Here is an 11,441-nt window from a genome sequence, read left to right as displayed (position 1 = left end):
GAATTGTTCCAGTGAAAGGGGCTTTAGCCCCCTTGTATAATTTTCAGATGAAGGGAAACAACAAGAAGTATTTGTATAACACAGAGCAGTGAAAATATAAACCCCCTCACCGAGCTACATCACATCAAGTATGTTTATATCCGAGTTGTGCAGCAGTATGGTCTTTCTCCCATCATACTGTATAAATAAACTCTCGCTGTGGGTGATTCTTCAGCAGGGGCACTTCCTCAAAGTGTAATGTTTTATAAATGCTAAAACATTCATCTCTTATGCTAGACGTGGATGTGATCACTGCCATGATAAATCAGGTGAGTTAGATTTGGTTGGACCTTCTGGTGTTATGGAGCAAAGAGCTTGTATGATTCTGAATAAAAATGTATCTAACTGAACGGATCTCAGTCAGAAGTATGCATGCACGTCACCTCCTCTTGCTGACATGTTGTGTTTCGTTCTTTCATGCTGGTCTGTTGGAGCCGAACCACATTTCCTTTCCAAACATATAGATTTTATTCTATTAAGCATACGGTTGGTCCCATGAGGGTCCATGTGACCAAGATCAAACCAAATTAAACGTTAAGAAGAAAATCTAAATCTAAGTAGCTGAAAAAAGGGAATTATTGCAGTCTTAAATAAGAAAGCAAACTTTAAATAGTTTCCTTTCAAGTGTCTCAAGCATTACACTACCAGAATGAAAAACGCACATGCAGAAGGTAACCTGCATGTCAATCACAGACAGATGCTTACAGACTCTGTGTATGTTGGACATGTGGTTTCGATTTTACGTTCTGTACCTTCTCACAGACGCTGATTGTTCAAGGGAGCAGACTGAAAGGGAAACCACAGTTAGTCATGAACAGTTTGGGGTTCGGCAAAGGACATTGAGTGCTTAGACTTACGTATTCTCCTGCAGTTTGGTCTACTGTTTACAACGGTATACAACTGTCACAAAACTGAAGTAATTTGAAGAAAATTCGTTCACAGCTACTGTGCCTGAAATTTGCGGTAGATGTAGGTCTCCAACAAGCAGTGTAGTACAATTGTTGTGTTGCGCAGTGAAAACAACTTGGGCATGACAAATATGTCTATTTGCAGGAACTGAATAAGTGCCTTTGCATTTTGATGTTCAGACATACTGGCTTTTGGTGTTGCGTTAGCTGACCTTATTCGTGAAGGACAACAAAAACATTTCAGAGTGTGAAATTCCTGCAGGGTGGTCTACAGGTGTTTAAAGAATCAAACCAACCACTAATGGAAATGTCTGTCTAGCACACACAGAAAAGTCTTGTTTAACAGAACTAAAAGACTAAACTGTTTATTTTCTCAGGAAAATATTTGAAAGAGTAGCCTAATTCGCTAACAATGAAGACTTATTGGCTGTGATTTTTTTAAACAAATGCTTAGACGAAACTAAAAGAGATTTTTCTTTATCCCGTATCCCTTATGCCGATGATTATGCTTTAAAGGGATAGTTCACGCAAACATTTAAATTCTTCATTTAGTCATTCTCCCGTCATTCCAAACCTGAATGGTTTTCGTCTGTAGAACACAAAAGAAGATATTTTGCCCCCCATTGACATGCATTATATATTCACAAAGAAACACCAAGACATTTCTCTAAATATCTTCTTTTGTGTTCCACAGAAGAAAATATATCTATATGATGTAAGAATCATATATGTATTCACATGTTCATCTTAACGGGATAGTTCAGCCAAAAACTCTACTCAAGAAAAATGTCACCTACATCACAGATGGCCGGAGGTTGAGAGAATAAACTGCAAATTTGAGTTTTGAGCTGATCTATCCCTTTAAACAACCTTTTTTGTATGTATACTGTATGTGTTTGTACAATCTCTGACTGCGTCTGAAAAGCCTGAACAGATGCATACTAGCACATTAATCCGGCAAGTGATGCACAGTCAGACCTATAGCCTACTTGATGCCATGATGTTTAAAAGCTTCCGATGACAGTACGGCTCTGTCTAGTCTGAGACAACTGTTCGACACATGAAGAGATTATTAGTTTGCAGATGTAATTTAGGATTGTTTTAAAATTGTTTGTTTTGTATATTGCTTCAGGGGAGTTCAAATTGTGAATACTTGAAATTATAAAGACAATACTCTTCAGTAGTAAAGGTTAAGTTCTTGAAGCTCGTCAATAATTTCAGTTTTTAAATTGACTTTCAATATATTCTCCATTTAATAGCTTTAATTGAGATCGAGAGAGAGAGAGAGAGAGAGAGAGCAAGACTGAGAGAGAGACAGAGATGTGATTTGTGACGAGGTGTGTGTAAATCAGTTAGAAGACAAAATGTTCCCGACCTGGGATTCATCTACATGTGCCCTGCTGTGTCATTTTGTGTTTCTGGGAATTTATAACCTCATGACATCCAATATAGTTCCTGTGAAGTTGCGATCGTTTTTACTTCCCTATTTTGATTCATTTCACAGTGAATTTGAATTTTGATTGAGAAAAATAGTGGCCGTGGCTTTCATCTTTCTCTGCGATTTGATTGAATGTATAAAAAAGCTGTAGGATTTTGAAATGGACTGGCCGCGGACTGACAGTAAAAGGGGAGGAGTTAACGGTTGCTCCGCCCAAGCCGTCTAACCTACGTCATTTTAGATGGATAGTCACTACAGGACGGAAGTGCATTTTCAGATTTTAAATAAATATTATGAGGCACACAATTTTTAATAGAGAATGACCCACATTGATAAACTGTTTACAATAAACGCTGCAATATTTCAAGAAATAATAGACATTGTGATTTTTTTATTCCACTGAGACTTTAACCATTGGTCTAATGCAGTGAGCATTATGACTGGAGGATGTACAAGAGATCATGTGCTCTTGTTTGCTTTATGCAACAAGATGAACACTTGCAGTATTCTAATGTATTCATATATACAGACATCGGTTTCTATCTGTGCACATCACACAATCTCCTATCAAATACAGATCGTAAGCAAATACGAACAGCTTAAGATTTAGTCACCTGAGAGTCATAGATGGTTGCCATAGTAACAATTTAACAAAGGGTGCACTGTGTACAAGGGCACAGGAGTTCACCCTGACCATTCCAGTGTGTGTGTTGATAGAGGAAATGGTAGAGACAGGTTCTGTGCTGGTCCCTCAGCAATTTCAGAGTTAAAAATAAAGCTGGTGGATGTTTTCCAGTGTGAGGTCCAATGTGTAGCATTGTCGTGTTGTGTAAATGTCAATATAATTCTGGGTCTGTGTGTTATCGTCCATGCTGCACTTTTACTTCAGGTTTTTTTGTTTCAGTGACCTGACCTACAAATAAAAATATTTAATAATTATCATTATAGTATATAAACCAACATTAATTGGATTGATTTTAACCAATTTTAATTGGCACATTATGTAAATAAATATTTAAACTGCTTGTATTTATAGTTCACCCAAAAATCTAATATATTAAAAAAAATGTAACCAACAACACTGTCATACATATGGACACAAACCAGACATTTCTGAACATATTTATTTTTGTGTTCCTTAAGAAAATAGTCATATACTGCTTTCAAACAACATGAGGGTGAATAAATGATGACAAAAATTGTGTTATTTGGTGAACTATTCTTTTAATGTTTATTCTTGTAGTTTGTACAAGTGCTCAGAGCTTCTGTAAACCAAAACTAGAAACCAACAATAACCAGTATATAGTTATAGTATAGTACAGTATAATGTTATGCTTGTATAAGAACTTATTAGTAATATACTGTACAGTTAAATTAAAAAATTGTGAATTTAATTTCTATTGAACCCATATACTAATAAACAACTGTGAATCTCTTGAATGAACTAAGTTGCTTTGGATAAAAGTGTCTCCCGAAATGCATAACAATTAAAATGTACTTTTTTTACTTAATCTATTATTTCATTTACATACTCATCTTTTTATACTCGCCTGTGACCTACTTTTACCTGTCAAAACATGAACCATGAAAAAATTTTAAGAGTCCAATCCAATTGTGTTTTGGCATGCATTCGAGGCCATGGAAGAACCTTTTGGTTCCATAAAGAGCCTTTAACATCTGAAGAACCTTTCAGTTTCACAAAAGGTTCTTGTGGTGAAAAAAAGGTTTTTCAGATAATAAAAAGTAAGCAAGGGATAGTTCTTTAAAGAACCTTTGTCTGAATGGTTCTTTGTGGAACCAAAAATGGTTCTTCTATGGCATCCTTGTGAAGAACCTTTAAAGCACCTTTATTTTTAAGAGTGTATAGGGGGTCTTGCCGAGGACACTTTACTTGGGAAAAGAAGGGATGGCCAAAGAAAAAATTGTTTAATATCTGTAACGACGAAAGGATAAGATGTGTGTGCTTCTCCCAAATATACATTTAATACCTTCATTTTATGTCACATTCACATCATAAAGATAATTTTAAAATTCCTTGGTTATTTGTCCCTATCTTTTAAATAATTCATTCATATTCCATTCATCTCCCTCTCCTACTGATTTCATATTCTGTGCTCATCTAATGCATGTTTTCATAACCCACTTATTACTGTATGGATTGACCTCAATCTTCTCATTCCCGTTCTCTGTCTATATTTTCCTGCTTCTACACCAGCCAATTTTTGCTATTATGTTGAATTTGATTGATTTCAATCAAGAGATCTCTGCACTTTCTCTCACAGTACAGGAGAATCCCTTCCTTGTTTGTTGTATTGTTTTCCTTTATGTTGGTCTTTTTCATCTTGGTGGATGTTCAATCCAGTGACAGGAAGATTCAATGCTTTAGTTATGACTCATGTGCAATTGAATAGATAAAGCAAATTTTGATGGAGCACAGAGCTGGTTTTGTAATGAATGTGAGGTGGAGGTAACAGCAGCAGCTTTAACATCTGAGTGACGTCCGCTCGACCATTTCCGGTTCTCGCACACACTTTCCTCATCCGAGATAAATTGGTTTATGGGAACACCATGCTTTGAAAGACAGTGACTCAATTTTACAGTGCAGTCTCCCTGTTTCATTCTCTATTTCTCCGTGTTTCCTCCCTGTTCACTTCTTTCTGTAAATCATTGTCAGTTGACTGTGTAATACATTTCAAAGGATACAGGTTATAGAGGTCTGCTGGAATTCTTTTTAATCTTAATGGAAAATGCTTGGCTGACCCTTCGGAAATATTTGAACTGTTTTGGCTCCCGTCTCAAAGTGCTGTCTTAGTTCTCGGCACGTGTTTTTTGAGCTAGTCACCTGAGCCATGAATGCCATCGGACTAATTTCTCTGCACGAAAATGGCATTCTGGCAGCCCTTTTATTCATGTAGAGGCTTTCAAAAATGTATTTTATCACCATAATAAAGTATTGTGTGTCCAATGCTTCTGAATGGCACTTTTGAATAGAGAAACATGCATTTTGGCATCTGATAGTGATAGCAGGGGTGTAATGGGTCGACCTCGACGTTCACCCAAAACCCTGATCTTCAAAAATGGTTCAACTTAAAATAAAAATTATTTCTAAAAAGTCATTATTTACTTACTCTTGTCATTTCAAACCTGTATGGGGCCGATCAGACAGAACGCATTTTGTTGTTACACGAGCCTCTTTTGATTGTATTCAGTTGGTAGGGAGTGTTCCCATTCAGTCGGTCTCTCGACGTTGTGTCATGGCCTTCCGTTGTGGTGACAGAACTTTTACAATTGTTTGAAACGACCGGAGACTGCAATAATAATATTAAAAGGAGAAACTTGTGTTGGCTGACGTGGGACAGAGCATGCACCCTCTGCTTGTACCTTTTTAAAGTTTCTGATAATAATATATAGCATGCGCTATAATCCTTGACTGACAGGACAGATGTTTCGGTGGTCACCTAGCAACATAAGAAAACCGCTGCGCGCTGCTCTTTTAAAGAAATCAACCAAAAGAGCAGCGTGGCGCGTCTCACGTTTTCGAACATGAAAGTGCATTCTGTCTGATCAACCCCTATGACTTTTTTTTACCTCACAACAGAAAAGAAGATATTTTGTAGAATGTTGTTAACTCGCAGCCATTCACTTGCACTGGTTTTGTGTCCATACAATAGAAGTGAATGGATCCCAGTGCTGTGTGGTTACCAACGTTCTTCAAAATACCTTCTTTTGTGTTCTGCGGAAGAAAGAAAGTCATAAGGGTTTGAAATGACAAGAGGGTGTGCAAATGATCACAGAATTTTTGTGTGAACTATCACTTTCAGAAAGATGACATAAACTGGGCTACAAGGTCAGGAAGATTATTCATACAAAACCACATCTTTTTAGACAATTGCATTTTCTATTTACAATGACCTCATTAAGCCCTTGGAAATTACAACCTTGTTAAGATGCTAGTGATGATGTTTGCAATACAGTCAGCTCAAGTCAAATGACGTTATCGCAGAGTCGTGTGTGTGTGTGTGTGTGGAGGAGTGATTCAGAATCAGGGGCTGTGCACTTTTCTGCTAAACACCTACACGTACCGCACTTCCGCCGTCATACACGTGCAAACTGCTTTCAGAGAATGACCTTGGGAATCCAGACAGTCACACTCACACACAAACCTCAAGCAGTGGACGGACGTCAGTGCCACCCTTGTGTTGAATAGAAGAGGGTTTGCGAATAATTGTTAAAGTAGCCTTTTCAAATATGAGACGGCTACGATTTATTGAGTAAAGTCTGGATGGCACAAAAATGTTGTATGTGTCTGTATGTCTACCTGCTTCATTCATAAACTGTATTCGTTTGTTTTGAGTTGATATGATAATATTTCTCAACTAGTTTTGGTTCATGGCTCAGAGTTTTAATTGAAGAATGCTTCCATTCAACATAGCACTGAAAATATTCATTTCAGAACCATTTTTTTAATTAAATAATACACTGTAAATTTGCATTATTTTGCTGAGCAAATGCCATATTTTAACAACATTAATAACATGGAATAGGATGCACAAATCAGTTTATCATGTGTTCTCAGCAGACAAAATTCACAATAAACATGTAGTATATTTATTTGTGTGTCTTAAAGATGGTGGCATGTTATTAAACCTGTCCACAGTGTGTGAATGGACAGTGTGTGCTTTGTTTTAATTGTAATGGAACGTCTGTCTGCAGAACTGTCTGTCTGGTCCACATGTGTAGAAGTCATTGAGCGTGACTGCAGTAGATGATGTTGTCTGGTCTGAATTCTTACATAAACGGAATCCTGAGTCATCCCTAAAGTCTGTGAGTCTCTTCTGCGTCTGACAACCCCCTTCCTACACAAGCTTCTCAATATTTGAGTTCTGAAATCGGTCTTTCCTTGGACAAAAGAGTACAAAGTGTTCAAATAATGGATCGCTCATCAAGACGTCACACGCAACATCATTGGGGTATACAACACTGCCCTGGAAAGAAACCGTATCAGTACTGTGAATAAATAAAAAAGAAATTGGTAAGTGATTCAGATTAGTTTAATAAACTCTTTGACTTTGTGCAATCCAATTAAAAATAATGATAGCAATGATTATGTGCTTGACAGTCCTCCAAAAAATATCATTTTTTTACAACAAAATTACGCTGACATTTGCACTAAAATCACTTAATTGCATCAAACTGATTGTGCCCCAGCTGTGACTCTCTGTTGACCTTTTGTGACAAGATGCCCCAAAAGACCTGTTGACCTTGTGACAATTAGCCCCAGGTTGCCACATACACATCATCACCCTCATGTCCCTAGTTCGCAACAGGGATTGTACCTTCTAACCACAGCCATAAAGAATTTCTCCTCTTCAAAAACGAATTTCCCCTGAACAGACCACCTAGAACTGCACCTCTTTACCATCTGCACCACTCCCTCTCTTTTCGATCCTTGGCACGTAGTCCCTTTTCTGTTCCACAATAAATCTTTTCTAATATCATTTGTAATTCATCAAACATTAAAGCCCATCATCACTGATCTAACTGTCTCCAGCATCAGTCACCCATGCGAAGACTAAACTGTTAAAGAAAAAATGTTGGATGCAATACATCTTGGAAGGCTTGACAAATGCAAATGACACAGGCTGAGACAGATCTGGGAAAGCACACTCAGTGGGGTTTAATTTGACTCAGTAACTCAGAAGTAAACACAAATACCAAGGGGGGGAGGCAAGGATGTGCCCTGCAATTACGCAAAACGGAGAAGACAGATTGACTAATGGAGACCTTCAGTGTACCGTTAGGTCTTCTTGTGTAGCTGTAATACTCTTTCTTTCATTACAGCCAATCCTGTGGAAATTGAGACTAAGATTTGAAACATGGTTGTGATTTTAACCTTGCTGGAGAATACAGCTCAGGTGGGTTTTGGAATATGGAAGCCTGTTTCTAGATGGTTTCATAAAGAACCTTTAACATCCGAAGAACCATTCTGTTACACACAAAAATAGGATCTTCAGATTATAAAAAGGCAAGAAAGAGATGGTTCTTGAAAGAACCTTTGAAAGGTTCTTTGTGGAACCAAACGATGGTTCCTCTATGGCATCGCTGTGAAGAACCTTTTAAGCACCTTATTTTTTTTCATGATACAAGTTAGACGTCATTCTGTATCAACTAATTATTCCAAACGAATCACAAATACACATCTTAAAATTGTATTATATTTCCCCCTAATAATTTCTCTTTTCTTTCATACTAAAGATATATATTTTGAAAAAGTTCATCCCGTCCTCAACGTGTTCACAGCTCAACAGTGAACCACAATGTTCCAGAGGTGGCCGAGTGCACTGCACTTTTTAACTTTTCAGTCCGTTTACATTAGCAAAAAGGACACACCAAAGGATGTCTGTCCTTGGAAAGCCTACATCCGACGGTGACAAATGAATCATAAATATGCATGACCACAGCAGGCATTTCAGCTAACATCTCTTTTTGTGCGGTTTTAACATAATGTGCTGAGGCTGATTTGTGTCCCGCAGTAAGGGGAGGCCTCCTGAGTCCTAACAGTGTCTGCACCGTCTCTTTCATGTCTGAAAAATTGACTTCTTCCAGACACCCTCTCATGCACACAGCAGACAGTAATGAGTGTTATGCTGATGTGGTCAAACATACATCCACATGTACAGATGAAAACATGTGATACGCAAACATAACTCAATAATATCACAGACGTGTAATTACGCACACACTCACGCATGCATACGTGTGCTAATAGTATAGACTAAATTATAGTTACTTAAGACTAACTCAAATCCACACAATATCTTTAATATATGATAAGATTCTTCATGTTGTTGTTTTTATTTTTACAAATGTGACCCTGGATCACAAAACAGGCTTAAGTAGCACGGGAACTTTTTTAGTAAAAGGCAAAAAACACATTCTATGGGTCAAAATTGAATTTTTTCCTTTATGCCCAAAATCATTAGGATATTAAGTAAAGATCATGTTCAATGAAGATATTTTGTAAATTTCCTACCCTAAATACTTAAAAACGTTATTTTTGTGAGTGGATGGTCTGATACAGCACCTCTGATGGACAACTTTAAAGGTGATTTTTTTTATTTTTTAGCACCCTCAGATCGTCTGTATCTCCGCCATATATTTTCCTATCACAACTCATACATCAATAGGAAGCTTAATTATTCAGCTTTCAGATTATGTACAAATGTCATTTCGAAAAATTGACCCATAAGACTGGTTTTGTTGTCCAGGGTTACAAATGAGGACATTCAAAAGTCCCCAGTGAAAACTTTGCTGTACATATTTGTCCTCAACTGATTAAAGCAACAGTTCACCCAAAAATGTAACTTCTGTCATCGTTTACTCCCCCCTTGTCATTTCAAACATGTATGACTTTCTATCTTCCGCAGAACACAAAAGAAGATATCTTGATGAAATGTTGGTAAGTACTGTTCACTTCTATTGTCTGTAGACAAATGAATGGGGGCCAGCTAACAACATTCTTCAAAATATCTTCTTTTGTGTTTTGTAGAAAAAATAAGGTCAAACATGTTTGAAATGACAAGAGGGGGAGTAAATGATGACAGAATTATCATTTTGTGTGAACTGTCACTTAAAGTCACAAAAACACGGTCAACAGAACACAATAAAGAACACAAACTCTCAGGACTGGTACAAAAAGTCTCGTTCTCATGTGTATAATTCACAAGCCACAGACTGTCTTTGAAAGCTTTTCTATGAAATATATTTGTCCTGATACTCGTCCTATGCTTATAATACCTCTCAGCTTTTTTCCTGCTTGTACTCAACATCAGTCCATCATTACAGCCCACTCAACCCATTCCCCAGTTTATGGCTCTCATATTTCTCTCACATCTATTTAGGCCTGAAACCTGCAAACCTCCACAATTAAAGGTTCTTGGCTGGTCTCAACCTTTTCGCTCTCTTTTCGGCTCCCGGCAGCAGGAGCAGTAAAAGAAGACTAGACGATCGACTCCTCAGGGCTGAACTAAATGACAAGGGTGTCTGACAGAGACCATCACGCAAATATGAGTCTCGATACTGAGCGTTTGTTTTCCAATATTGCCATTTTGAAGCAATGAGAAAAGAAAGAAAGACTTGTCCACCTGACAAAATATGAAGTCATTCCAGTAGAGGAAAATAGAGATACACAGATCAGCGTGTCATACAGTAGTCAGTGACTTTTGTATAGATTTTGTTTATATCATATATTTTTTAGATTCTTCTTCATTCCATGTATGTTCATTTACGATATTGTCTGTTTTGACTGGTAGTGTTTATGCTGTGGCAATATTGCAAATGCTGTCAAGCACGTCAATATAAATAGCTTTGTTGACCCAGAAGTATACGTGCGTGAATGTGTAGCCGCAACCGACTGTCTCTGATCATATCTTAATGTGTGTCACACAGATAACCTTTGACCATTCCCCTCAATTTCTCAAAACAGAGCAGTCAGAGTGAAAACAATTGAGGCATATCATGTATTTTGTTCCTTAAATTGGCAAAACAATGTTACTTTATGTTTAACCACAGCAATATTTAAAACATTCTTCGTCAATGATCCAACATCCTTGCTCACACCTTGAGGAAGCAACAGCGAGGAAAACAGGGTTTTCAATATCTGCTGTTTTGTGTTTGCCATTTAACTTACGCATTTTAAGCAACTAGTTGATTCAAGCGATACATTTTTTAAGTATGTGCACTCCCTTGGATCGAACCTGCAATCTTATGTTGCTAATAAAACACTCAGCTAACTACAGGAAGAAAGCATTTTTGTCAATATCTTTGTTTTGAGAATCCATGTGTGTTTTACCTTAAAGGCGTGGGTCACCTGCAAAATGAAAATTCTGTCATCATTTACTCACCCTCTTGTAATTTCCAACCTGTACGACTTTCTTTCTTATGCAGAACACAAAAGTAGACATTTTGAAGAATGCTGTTAACGCTACCCCATTCACTTGCATTGGTTACAATAGAAGTGAATGGGGGGCGGTGCTCTTCTGTTACCAACATTTTTC

The sequence above is a fragment of the Triplophysa dalaica genome, chromosome 13, assembly GCF_015846415.1.
Source record: "Triplophysa dalaica isolate WHDGS20190420 chromosome 13, ASM1584641v1, whole genome shotgun sequence".
NCBI lineage: Eukaryota > Metazoa > Chordata > Actinopteri > Cypriniformes > Nemacheilidae > Triplophysa > Triplophysa dalaica.
The sequence above is the reverse complement of the archived record's forward strand: the minus strand, read 5'-3'. Positions refer to the sequence as shown.